Genomic DNA, 13,826 nt, shown 5'->3' on the forward strand with positions numbered 1-13,826 from the left:
TTGCCTTACATTCCTAGGCCAGGGTTAGAACAAAGGTCGGGGTTATGGCTACAATGGGAGGGGGGTTAAAGCACTGTCTCCTAGGCCCTTTGTCATTTAGCACGGGCTTGTAATTCAGGTCTTACAGAACAACAGTAGAATTTTGAAATGTGACCAACAATTAGGTTTACAGAAATGAGACCCAGAAGTCCCAGATTCCTCCTCTGTACAAGTGGATGACAAATCAGTGCTAGAACTTCCTAGCGGTGAAGGTGATAGGGAAAATTTTAAAAGCGAAAACCTAGGAAATGTCACAATGTAAGATAACCTTGCCCTTTGCGTTTAGTTCAGCATGTAGTCTCTATAAGTTTTGTAAATGAAAAGAGCCATTGTTACCTTTATTGACCAAAAACCTCCCTTCCCTTGGTTAGAATAGAAAACCGTAAAGGTAACTTCCCCTAACAAAAAATGGCATTGAAATTCAACTGCCTCAGCACCAGATTTTAGGTATCAGCAATGTGAACTGTGAAAATGCAATGTAACCAACTGCGTAAGATCAAGGCTATAAAACCCTATGAAAGAAGGAGTTGTAACCCACTGGGGGAGTCGATCAGGGCTCTGCCAGTAGGTGAAATCGATCCCCATCGATGGAGTAAACTTTTTTATTTTACTTTCATTCCGCTGCCTCTCTGTGTGTCACTTGCCAATTCCTTCTGTAACATTGGCAAACAAGGAAAAGTGACAATTACACAGTTTACAGTATCCTTAGAATTAAGCCATTTAAATTAAACCAAGATCAAAAAAGAGGTAACAGATCTGGTTGTTAGAATAAATGTTTTGAGACTGGGGATTTGGCTCAGTAGTTCTGTCACCTGCCTTGTAAGTGACAGGGCCTGAGTTCCATCCCAGCACCCCTCTGCAAAAATATTTTGATTATAACCATGTTTCCCTGACAATAAGACCTCACTGGAAAATAATCAGCCTTGAAAACTAGAGATAAAATATTCCAGCCCCAATTGGGAGTGACAGCACAAATCTGGAATCCTAACACTCAGGAGGCTGAGGCAGGAGGATTAGTGCTAGTTCATCTTTTGTCTATTGTGAATAGTGCTGCTATGAACCTGGGTCTGCAAATACCTATTCAAGCCCCTGCTTTTATTTATTTTGGGTGTATACTCAGAAGTGGCATTGCTGGGAAATTTGGTAATTTAATTTTAAATTTTAAATTTTTTTTTTTTTTTTTTTTTTGGTACCAGGGATCAAACTCAAGCCCTTTTCACTTGCAAGGCAGGTAAGGTGCCACTGAGCTAAATCCCTGGCCCTCCATTTTTAAGTTTTTGAGGCAGTTCCTTTGGAATTGTAATGCTATGTAGGTCATTTCCATAAAGCTTCTGTTTCTTCGTCTGCACAGCATGGAATGGGGGAAAGCTAGGAGTAGTTCTCAGGGGCCTCCCTGCCCTGCAGTACCAGATTTGCTGGTTACCCAGGACACAAGATAGACTTGCTGCTGCCCTAAGTCCCTATGAGTGACATCAGCAGCAAAGCCCTTCTTCCCATCTACTTCTGCTAGATGTTGGGCCTGGTCTGCCCCGGGGGAGGAGGATGGAGCCGAGTGCTTCCAGGGAGCACAGATGGCAGGAGCACTGGGGGGCCTTTGTTCTCACCATCCCTCCCCAGCGATTTTCCTGTTACCTCATTTTCTCAGTTCACCTCTCTGTATCAGACCAGCGTGAAACGCAAAAATGCTTGAAATTTCTGTGCAGTAACTGCAGTAACCATCAATGAACTGTGCTGTCTTCAGTGTTGCCATGGAGATGGCTGAGATGAGACTCATGAAGACTGCCCCTTCCCTCCTCCCTGTACACCTCCACAGCTAAACAAGACTCCTTAGCAATCTGAGGAGAACTCTGCAGGCAAAATGATCTTTCTAGTAAGTCTCCCGAAACTCTGAGATGGTCCACTGACTCAGGCTTAGAATGGCATCCAAAGTCCAAAGTCCTTGTCAAGACCATGGGCCAGGGATTTAGCTCAGTGGTTCCGCCGCCTGGCTCGCAAGTGCAAGGACCTGAGTTCGATCCCTGGTACCAAAAAACAAAGTCCTTGTCAAGACCTACTAGGTCTTGCTTGATGCAGCCTCAGCCTACCTTCCTGGCCTCATGGGTGGCTGATTCAACTGCTGTGGATGTTCTGGCTATACTAAGCTTCTGGAAAGACCAAAATCAGATGCTTTCAAACCTCCAGGAGGCCAAGTGCATTTCAGCCTTACTCTCTATTCTTCCACTACTAAGTTCCTCACAGAAGACCTTGCCCATGATGTTCATCTTCCCAGAGGGCCTCAGTGCCAACCAAGATGCTCTCCCTGTGCACCCACAGTTGACTGCACCCTTCTGTTTCAGTCCTGTCCCCTCGCTATGGGTGGTGAAGAAAGTAAGCACCAAAGGGTATAGCCAAAGACTGCCTAGCTCCAGACCCCAAACAAGTCACTCATTAAATTCCATCACATGGAAAACTGCCTTCTTCCCTGCTAGGAGAATAGAGTGCTGGAGGGATGGGCACATGTTGTGCATGCTGCCTGGAACTTGGACCCACTGGCTTTCTCACCAGTCTGTGAGCTCAGCTGGACAAGGACTGCGTTTTCCACCATGATGGGTGCCCGCTAAATGAGGAGCTTTGTGTCATGTGTTCTGCTCCAATTGTCCCATTCATACCAAGGAGATTGGATGGAGATCATATAAGGGTGTAGGGTGTAAGACCCAAAGTCTCACCTTTACTCTGCGGAGTGTGAACAGCCAAAAAGACCTTCACGATGCTGAGTCCTATAGCTCAGCGAGGCCCCTGGAGCTTCGAGGAAAAGCGAGAGTCACCCAGGAAGGAACACAACAGGCTAGTTAGTAAACAGACCTTGAAGGAGGTTGAGACAATATAAGAAACCAAAGTCCAGCTGTCAGCTTACACTATCCCATGAAATAAGGTTTTGTAAACAGAACAGCCCTCAGGAATGTCGTGAACTCTGTGCTTGCAAACATGACAGATTACAGATTGCTCTAGACAGTCTTCTATTTTTTTTTCTTTCTTTCTTTTTTTTTTTTGGTTTTTTGAGACAGGGTCTCACTATGTAGTTGAGACTGACCTGGAATTCACTATGTAGCCCAGGCTGGTCTTGAACTCCCAGCAATCCTCCTGTCTCAGCCTCCTGTGTGTGCCACCTAGCTCAGCTCTTCTACACATTCTTTTTACAAGGACATATTAACCTCTTAAACTCTGTGCCTGCAAACAAGACAGAGTGCTCTTCTGAGTAAACAGGAAGGGCTGAAGTCCAGTTGCATGCTCTGGGCTTCTTGAGCATGAGTCATCAATCTCGTGAGACAGTTGGAATGTTCTGACAAACAGATAAAGTAGGAGAATTGTATTGTCAGTAGATGAGGGGGCTGCCCGAAAAGACTGTATAATAATAAACGTGACTGCAGTCTTGTCCTGTCTTTGTGTGTGTTGTTTCTGTCATTTCTTCCTCACAGATCTAAAAGGACCGCAACAAGTGGTGCCCAGAATGAGAAAGAAACCGAAAGGGTAAGTACACCTCTTAAGTTTTGTGGGACTTACTGAGGGACTTTCGGCAATAATGGGAAATTCCCCTTCCATACAAACGGAGTATGCTAAATTAATGAAGGGGCTATTACACTGCATAGGAGCTGAAGTAAAGGGGAAATTATTAGAAGAATTATTTATAAGGATTAAGAAACATTGTTACTGGTTTCAATGTCAATATAAAGCTCAGCTTAATTTGAGAGATTGGAAACAGGTTTTAAAAACCTTAAGACAAGTTCATCAAAGGGATGATTTGAAGTTATGGTCTTTGTGTAGTCAAATTACGCAAGCCTTAGAACTCTTGGAGACTGACTCCAAAAAAGGAGAAAAATCAGTGGTAGAACAAGAACATATTTATTTATGATCATGTGTCGGCCTTAATGAAATTAGAAACTCCCCCTGAAGAAGGGGTGCCTGAAGATGAGCCTGAGTCCCCAGAGGGAGGACGGATCGGAACTCGGCTCGGAGACTGAGGAGAGTCCAGTCTCACAACAATTACAAGAATTAATGAATATGATGCAAAACTTATTGGAGAAGGCTCGCTCTCCGTCTCCCAAGGTATTAAAGGATTGTTCGCCAACGGCTCCCCCTTATCCAGGGGTATATTCCATAGAGAAGACCCCCTTAAAAGATCCCTTGATCACTTCTCATGTGTGTGTGTGTGTGTGTGTGTGTGTGTGTGTGTGTGTGTGCTGCCACCTGATGGAGAAATGGGGAATGACCTCGCTTCTCGATCCCTCCCATTCTATTTTTCCTATAACTAGACAACAATTTGCCCCAAATGCTCAATTTCCTCAGGGCGGAATGAATATTAACTATACTCCTTTACAATACAAAATCTTGAAAGAATTGAAACAAGCTGTACAAAATTATGGACCACAATCTCCTTTCGTTTTGGGTCTTTTAGACTCCTATGGTAATGAAAATATCCTTTTGCCATTAGAATGGGAAAATCTGGGTAAGATGGCTTTAGAAGGTTCACAATGGTTACAGTTATGGAGCTGGTGGTGCGAGGAGGCTCAAATTCAAGCTAGGAAAAATGCGGGTATGAATGCCCCAGGCCCTACAGAAGATCAATTGATAGGTACTGGGGCTTATGCTACCATACAAGTCCAGGTTCCATTAGGAGATCCTGCTTTTACACAAGTGAGAAATATTTTTCTCAAGGCATGGAGGAAAATAGAGACAGCAGGAAAAGTGCCCTCTTCCTATGTAAAGACCATGGAAGGACCTAATGAGCCATATACAGACTTTTTATCTAGATTAAGAGAGGCAGTTATCTGTGGAATAGGAACCACGGACGCAGCTCAGATAGTTCTCCAACTTTTAGCTTTTGAAAATGCAAATGAAGACTAAACGAACCTTGCATCCACTGAAGGGTAGCGGCGCTACCGCAGATGAGTTCAAAAGGGCCTGTGCTGGTGTGGGCAGTGCTGGCTTTCAGGCTCAAGTTTTTGCCAGAGCCTTAGCTTCAGCTATGAAAGGGAGACAAACCTATTATAATTGTGGAAAACCAGGCCATATAAGAAGGGATTGTAGAAAAGTTAAAATGAAAGGAAACAGAAATAACAACAGTGAAGGCCACTCTGACCCAACTCTGTGCCCCTGTTGTCAGAAAGGCAATCATTGGGCCAATGAGTGCAGGTCTAAAAGGGATATTGATGGTAACCTCTTAGTGGTGCCTGGGAATTTGGGAAACCAACAGAGGGGCCCTGGACCCTGGGGCTCCCAAAACCAGAATACAGGGTCTCAAGCCTGCTAAAATACTTTGTGATGGACAATTAGCGAGTGTAGAGGCAGTTTCCAGCATAGGAATATGAAAATTTGAATCTGAATTGTTGCGAAACAAATCAGGAATTTGCATGGCACAGAAGAGAAAATTTAGCATGGACAATGTTTTGATCTTCTCATAAAATCATGAATCTCTTATGGATGGACTGGTGAACGTGCCCTTGTGCAAATTTGTCACTGTAGGAACATTACGGAGTACATACTTAAAACAGGATGCTTACCGTGTCATTATACCTTTTCTCTCGGTGAGGGACTACAGAGGGACCACCAACCTGGAGGAAGCTGCCCAGAAACTCACACTTTGTTTTGTTTTGTTTTTTTGGTACTGGGAATTGAACTCGGATCCTTGCGCTTGCAAGGCAGGCCACCGAACCACTGAGCTAAATCCCCAGCCCCTCACAGTCACTTTGGAAGGCCTCTAAAGTCCCATTTAATTCTGAAGTTTTTTGTTTTGTTTTTTGTACCTGGGAGCGAACTCAAGACCTTGTGTTTGCAAGGCAGGTGAGATGGCACTGAGCTAAATCCTCAACCCTCAATTCTGAAGTTTATAACTGCATGTGAAGTGGACACACCCTGGACATTGCATTCACTGATTCAGTGACCTCATGCTTGGGGTGAGTTGATGAGAAACAAGTAAAGTATAGAAGTATAAAACAACCTTAGACCTAGCCCAACTAACAGACAGATTTCTCCATAATAAGTACTAGCAATGGAAAAAAGTAAGACTTAGAGCCCAAGTACAGAAGCCACCCATATGTCCTTTGATGGATGAATTGCTACAAAAAGTATGGCACCTACCTATATACCGGGCTGTTACTTATCTCTTCAAAAGAAGGAAACTCTGAGACATAATGCACCAGTGATGGAAGCTGAAAGCATCATATGATGAAATCAGATACACAAAGAAACATGCCGTTTCAGTCCATTGGACTGCAAGGCACACGAGAAGTCGCTACCTGTCTACACATAAGGAAACAAAGGGTGATGGTTGTCACCAGGGGCTTGCAAGGCAGGCGTGGTGCCACTGAGCTACATCCCTGGCCCTCCCCCACCAGTTTTTAAGAAACATGCGGGCAAGTTCACTGCTTTATTATTTCAGCTTCAAAAACAAAGTGATTAATCATAATCCTTATGGTGTCATTTTCTAAAACTGACACTTTTACCTAATGCCCAATATCTTGGCAAGGTCAGATCACAGGCATCAGTTTTCTCCTTTCAGTCTGTGTTTACCGATTCGTCTTTTGGTACTGGGGATCAAACTCGGGTCCTTGCCCTTGCAAGGCAGGCAGTGGAACCACTGAGCTAGATCCCTGGCCCCTTACCGATTCATCTTTGACAATGTGTATGCATTCGTTGTGTGGTCTAGAAACTCTACAATTTCTTATTCATTTCCATCCTTCTAAAGCATCGCCAGGCATTTGCACCCTAGTAATGAGGAAAATGACTGCTAGCATTTCAGGTAACCGAACACGACACACTCTCCTTCCTGTCAGTTCTCGATCCTGTGGGGTAGAAGCTTGGGGCAGACTCCAGCTCCAGGATGCAGTTGAGAAACCCATTTCCAGACTGTAGCAGTTAGGAGACAAATGCAGACTACAGAGGCTCAAGGCTTCCTTGGTGCACATGGTAGCGCCTCCCTACTGATAGAGGAGGTGGAGATCTGCTCCCTTCTAAATCTGGCGGCGCTTAGACTTTTCGGGATCAGAGCCCAGGTAATCTTCTGGGGAACTTCCCTGTCTAGGCCGCGGCCTTCTGGGCTGGGGCTGCTGCGTCCTGCAAGCCGTTTGCCTCCGTGCATGCGCACTATTACTGCCCTGCCTGGCTCCTAACACAATTCAAGCGTACTCTGGTCGGTTCGCTGGGTTTGCTTCTGCTGATGTGAGCAAGAGCTGTGGTGCCTGAGGGCCTGGGGACATTCTCGGGGCAGCACTCGGAGGGCACTGGCTGTGCGGCCCAGGGTCCTCATGCTGGGTGGAGGCTCCAGTGGACCACAGCTTGAACGCAGAGTCGGCGGCAAAGACCCGGAGAGACCTAGGGGGATAGGCAGGAACTGTTGCGACCTGCAGCGACCTTGGTGCCCACTAGGTGCCCAGCCGACTGCCTGCGGTAAGGTGAGTCCTGCGGGGCAGATCCGGATTCCGAAACCGGGTCCTTGGGAGCCGCGGCCCGAGACTCTGCAGACTCAAAGCAGAGAGTCTGGTTTTGAGGCCTGGAGTGGATGGCGAGGGTGGGGAGGGTGCGGGTGGGAAGTAGGTGGTGGGAGGGCAGAGAAGCGTGAGCGAAGCTCCCAGGAGAGATGCCCTGTGGGGGAGCGCGGGAGGAGGTGCGCCATGAAGGGGGCATTCCTGGCCTCAGCCATAGACCTGTATCTGCACCCCAGAATCCCTTCCTCCTCCTCTCTCTCTGCTCCATGTTTCCCAAGGTGTCCGTAAACATCCATCAGCTCCTGTGCTCTCTGTCCGCTGTGTCCTCAGCTCGGCCTTTGTAGACTCACAGCCGCAATGGACAGATCTCTTGTTGCCTTGGTTGGGTAGTGAGCAGGTGAGTTTCCCTATGGGCTTCCTGATAGGATTCAGTCTCCCATGATACTGTTCTGTCCTCTGTATTTCAGTTCACATACAACAGTCACTTCTTAAAATCAGATAATTTAAAAACAAAACCATGCCTATGCTCGCGAATCCCACTTTTAAGAGCTGAAATTGTTAGGGACTTGACACTGCTGCCGTCACAGGCTGTATTTTTCTGGTTCTTCATGCCTCTTAAAATGACCTCATGCTCTTATCTTTAGTTTCCCTCCCGGCAAGGCCACAGAGTCCGGAGAAGTTAAACCTGTTTCTAAAGGACTGAACCCATAAAGGGCAGCCTAGCTAGCCTGTGATAGGTTAAAAGTAGCCCACTCCTCATAAATGAGCAATAGCCCAGCCCAAAACCAATCAAAGGACCTTCCTTTGTTCCTCTCTCTCCTTTTCTCTCCTTCACTCTTCTGTCTCTCTCTCCTGTCTCTCTTCTCCCTTCTTTCTTCCCTCTCTCCTCTCTCCCTAACCTGCTGTCCTGAATAAAATCTCCTGTCGGACCTCTCCGTGTGTGGTCTAGCTGTTGAGCTTTGCTGTGCCTCTACAGAAATTCTGAATTCATATGGCTTGTTTGATTTGTAAGCAGTTTGAAGAAAAAATAGTAAAATATATGCATAACTTAGCAGGGATTTTTCCCCTACCCTTTTATTTAATGGGGGCCAATTTAGAAATCAGACAATGTTTATATTTATTACTGAGGATCCAGTCGACCTAAACAAGGCATGATTGTGTTGGAATTACAAGGTGTGCCTCTCCCTTTTATCCATTTTGCCTCTGTAACTTTTCACAGGGTGTGATTTTATTTGGTGGCTCTGCTGCAGGAGATTTCTGCCATGCCTGCCAGATAACTCCTGACCTCAGTGACCTTTTCCTCCTCCCTAGAACCATCAACAGACATTTCCTTTCCCAAGAGCACCAAAAAACACACAGACCACAGGTGAGTTATCCTGTCTGTGTCTGTTTTTGCCCACGTTCCTCTGTAATATATTTTAGGAGGTTTCTAAAGATCTGTCTTGAAATGGAAATATAGAGGGCTGTGGATTTAGCTCAGTGGTTCCACTGCCTGCCTCACAAGCACAAGGACCCAAGTTTGATCACATACCAAAAAAAAAAAAGAAATGTAGAAGTGGGTAAACAGACATTATCATGTAAATGGTAGAGTGGTAGATCAACACTGACAGTCATTTCCAAAGGTATTTCCTTCTTTCTGCGCTACTAAACTTGAATCCAGGCCTTTCAAACTAAGCTCTATCTGGGCCACGGACTTGGCTTAATGGTTCCGCAGCCTACTTCATAAGCACAAGGGCCAGAGTTTGATCCCCGGTACCAAAAACAAAACAAAACAAAAACTGAGGTCTATCCATGGCCCAATGATAATAGGGTTTCAAAATCCCGGGAGAGCCAATATATTAACAATATTACCATAAATGAAACACATTTGATTTTTTTTTCTTTTAGGTGTCAAGTGTGAAAATATACTAAGATCAAAATTCTAGAGCATGTCTCCCCACTGATAAGTATAAATGTGTAAAATACACAGTTCGGGTTTGAAAATGGTAAAAAAAATTCCCAACGTAATTGCTCCAGAGTAAGAGCCAAGTACAGTTTGTTTTTTTTTTTTTACAATATTGGGGATGGCTGTGTTTGTGTGGGAAAGATGGCCACGGCTGTGTTTATCAGCCAATCTGGAGTTTGTAAATGGAAGCAAAATTGTGCCAAATACCTTTGTTTGTGAGTCAAGTTGTTTGCAAACAGAAGCATTTGTGAACCGAGGTATTACTGTAATGGTATTGACTCACTGAGGTCTGTATCTCTCTGCATGGGTCACAAAAGCTACAATCTTATTGCAAAATGGTGATTTGGCAGAGACAGCCTGAAAAATTTAACCCAAGTAAACTACACTTCAACATGAGTCTGACTGGGCCATCAGTCATTGCCTACGAATGGTGAGAAACTGAGATGTCTTGGCCAGCAGCTTGCAGCTCAGTCCACCAAGCTGATTTGTTATTTCTGTTTTTCCATCAGAGTGGTAGCTTTCTGAAAGAGAATATTTTCATTCATCTCTTTTGTTGTTGCTGTTCCTGGGATCGAACTTGGAGCCTTCTACTTGCGAGGCAAGGGGTGGAACCATTGAGGTAAATCCCTGGCCCTAAAAAACCATTTTTGAGAAACTTGCTCAGGTGAAATATATACAATACTTAATAAATTTTAATAAGTGACCATATTTGGTTTTGCATAAGCAGCAGGCAAAAATAAATAAATAAGGGCCAGGATTTAGCTCAGTGGTTCTGCTGCCTTCCTTGCAAGCACAAGGTCCTGAGTTCCCCAGTACCAAAAAAAAAAAAGATAAAAAACAGGAGTGAAGGCTTTCTTACACCTTTATATTAGAAAATAATTTGTGGAATATAGATACTTGATTTTCTTTTTTGGGGGGTTGTTTTTGTTTTTGTTTTTGTTTTTGAGAAAGGGTCTCACTATGTAGTTGAGACTGAACTGGAACTCACTCTGTAGCCCAGACTGGTCTCACACTCACAGGGATCCTCCTGCCTCAGCCTCCTGAGTGCTGGGATTACAGATATTTGATTTTCTAAGGTGTGTTTTTGGACAAGATCCTTCTTTATATTTTATTTATTTATTTATTTGTTAATTTTTGGTACCAGGGATTGAATTTGGGAACTTGTGTTTGGGAGGCAGGCAGTCATACCACTGAGCTAAATTCCTGGCAAGATCTTTCTTTAGTTATTACATGTGTAAGGTCTATATGTAACATGTACACTGTGATGGACTGAAATGCCATTGAAGGCCTTGTGACATTTTTACTTTTTTTGGTACTGGGAATCGAACTCAGGACCTTGCATTTGTGAGACAGGCATAATGCCACTGAGCTAAATGCTAAATCCTCAGCCCAGACATTTTTACTTTAGTATGGTTTCTTTCTAGTATGAATTCTCTAGTGTTTTTTAAGATGTGAATAATTGTTACAGGCTCTGCACAAGACTAAAAACTATAGATATTTACCTGATATAAATTTTATGGTATCTTCTAACTGAATTCTGGGGAAAGCTTTCCTACATTATTTATATTGGTGGGGTTTTGTCCAGTACAAATTATCTGGTGGTTGGCCCATTCCAAGCCCCAAATGTGCTGAATAAGTTTCTCTCTCTTTTTTTTTTTTTGAGACAGGGTCTCGCTTTGTAGTTCAGGCTGGCCCTGAACTATGTAGCCCAGGTTGACCTTGAATGCACTGCAATCCTCCTTCCTCAGCCTTGCAAGTGCTGGGATTACAGGTGTGTGCCACTGCTCCTGGCTAATAAATTTCTCTGGTAGCAGTTTTATTGGACCTCAGGAAAACCTACTGACCATGGCTTTCTTCCTGCAAAACAATTGTCCTGGGGGTGCATTGAAGGCCTCTTACCAGGACATAAGATGAAAGCATATAAATCACGTGTGTGTCAAGATAGGAACAGGTGCACAGCTACCACTGGCCTGGCAGGTCTTGGCCATGGGCCAGTGTTATGGTTTAAATCAAGAATGTCCCCCACGGAGCTCATGTGTTCAGATGTGAGGCTTCTGGCAGGTGCCTGGATTGTGAGTCTACAGCTGACTTGCTATTAGGAGGTGGGTCTTAGATACAGGAAGGTCACAGGATTTCGCCTAGAAAGTCATATCTTCCTCTGCAGGTCATTTCTACTCTCTGCTTCCTGACCAGCATGATGTGAGCTACTTCCTTCTGCTCAGACTTTCTTTTTGCCACTTCTGTCTTGACATTGGCCAATCAGGGACTGAAAATCTGAGCCAAAATAGACTCCTTTAATTGGCAGATGTCAGGCATTTTGTTCCAGTGATGGAGAAAGTAATGGGGACAGCAGGTGTGTTGCAGGGAGGTAGTTTTTTTGGTACCGGGGATTGAACTCGGGTCCTTGCGTTTGCAAGGCAGGTGGCAGAACCGCTGAGCTAAATCCCCGGCCCACAGGGAGGTAGTTCTATCCCCTAGATGCATGCAGAGGGAGGGGAGATGGAGTCAGGATTGCTGTTAGTGTTTGGGCTTAGAGTAGTTATAGGACAGGATCAGGGAGTTTCCAACCAAGGGGCACAATGGTTGTGAGTAGAAGCTCAGAGTGCTGCTCCTTCTGGGACTCTGCCACCAACTGTTGGGCACAAAGTTTGTGAGGGTCATAGTATCTCCTTGCCTGGCATGATCAGATGAATCTCCAGTTTATCCACTCAGCTTCTCTGTCTCCCTGACAACCAAGAACACCCCAAGATCTGCAGCCAGACAACAACAGGACAAATGATGAGGACCTGGGATCAAGGACTTGACTTACGTCCCCCTAGAGGTCCTGATCAGAACTTGTCTTCTGGCTCTGGCAGTCCTGGGCAGGCTCCAGCACACACACTGGAGAAATAAGGAAGGAGAAAAGTGTGGGATATGTCTCCTTTCAGGTACGTAATCCCTGAGGCCAGGGCCATGAGTGAACCACTAGTAGCAGGGTTCAGCATAGCCCAGGACGCTGTAGTTCCCTGGAGAGAACTGATTGCTGAGCAAAGCCAGGACAGGAAGACTCCAGTCAGGGTATAAATGGACATGGGAGTTACAGGGTTGAAATCTGGAGGGAAGAACTCACTAGACATCTTTAAACTAAGAAGGCAAAGGATTGGATGTGTATTGAGATGTCGCAGATATCCTGCGGGGCAAGGAGATTCTGCGGGGAAAACCAGGCTGTCAGTCTGTCTTGTTTTTGGTACCAGGGATTGAACTTGGGACCTTGCACTTGGGAGGCAGGCAGCAGTACCACTGAGCTAAATCCCTGGCCCTGTCAGTGTTTCTTGAGCCCAAAGTGACCACATCATGACTCACCTCGGCAGCCCTGACCCACACTGGCTGTCTGTGGCCTCCACAAGGCTTCAGTAAGGGGCAGTATGGATGTCCTGGGCCATCTTTTCTCTGTGGAGGTCCTGGTACTCATGCAAGTGTCATTCATCTCCAACTATAGCTGCCAGAGCACCCCTTGAGCTGTGCTGCCCTGCACTGATACCCTGCCTCTAGGGTAGCTGCTGCCCCATCTCCCTCAGAGGTCTGAGCAGTGCATCCTTGTGCTGTTGGGGGAGAGTAGATGTCACTCAGGAAACTCCTCACTTGCATCCACAATCCTAGGTGCAGCCTGGTGCTCCCCATGCCACACAGGTTGTACACCATGCTCATCGGCCTAGGGATCTAGCATTGAGTCTCCGCCTCCTGCTGCGTCTGGCACAGAGCCTCCTGATTTTCCTTGGTGGTGGTAGGTAGATCCACATACTGCCCACTAGAGGGGTACTGAGGAGGCAGTGGGCTGGGACGCAGAACACCTCCTTCTAGCTGTGTCTTCTCTTCCCAACATGCTTGAAACCCCACCCCCCCAAGATAACCTTGGATTTGCTCTACTCCTCTGCCTCCTGCAGTGGTCACAGGGATGCTCTCTTACTGCATATGGCTGATCCTCAGCACCCCATTCAGCTCTGGCTTCACTGTTATCTCTGCCTACTTCTGCTGCCTCTGCTAACTCTCCATGCTCTCCTGTACCTCTCCTAGCTCCTGATACCCAGGACAGGCATAGGGGGAGCCAAGGCAGAGCCTGCAGCATAGATCCCACTAGAACTGCCCAGTTTGTGTGTAGAAAAGAGAGGGAATGCTTGCATGAACCCAGGAGGGCACCAGGGAGTGAAAAGCTCACAGGAACTCATGCCTGAGCCCAGGTCCCAGCTAAACCAGCTGTCAAGTTCAGGATGCTGCTGTGGACCAGAGGGAGGTGCTGGGGTCAGAGTCAAACCAATCGTGGAGGGGGCTGTGTGTTGTCCTCTACCCAGTAAATATCACTTCTCATTCCAGGGGGACTCCTCTACTCCACCCACTAATCTCCA

General features: G+C 45.8%; 1 long non-coding RNA gene across 1 annotated transcript; it reads left to right on the forward strand.

The window, feature by feature from the left end:
* The first annotated feature begins 3,444 nt into the window (after nucleotides 1-3,444).
* Nucleotides 3,445-9,924, forward strand: LOC104867448. Its single transcript, XR_781761.3, has 6 exons — nucleotides 3,445-3,546; nucleotides 5,853-7,067; nucleotides 7,313-7,466; nucleotides 7,778-7,896; nucleotides 8,719-8,865; nucleotides 9,387-9,924. It is a non-coding gene; the product is annotated as an uncharacterized LOC104867448 (long non-coding RNA).
* Nucleotides 9,925-13,826: the final 3,902 nt, after the last annotated feature.

This window comes from Fukomys damarensis, unplaced genomic scaffold (assembly GCF_012274545.1).
Source record: "Fukomys damarensis isolate Sample0158 unplaced genomic scaffold, DMR_v1.0_HiC HiC_scaffold_7, whole genome shotgun sequence".
NCBI classification, from domain to species: domain Eukaryota; kingdom Metazoa; phylum Chordata; class Mammalia; order Rodentia; family Bathyergidae; genus Fukomys; species Fukomys damarensis.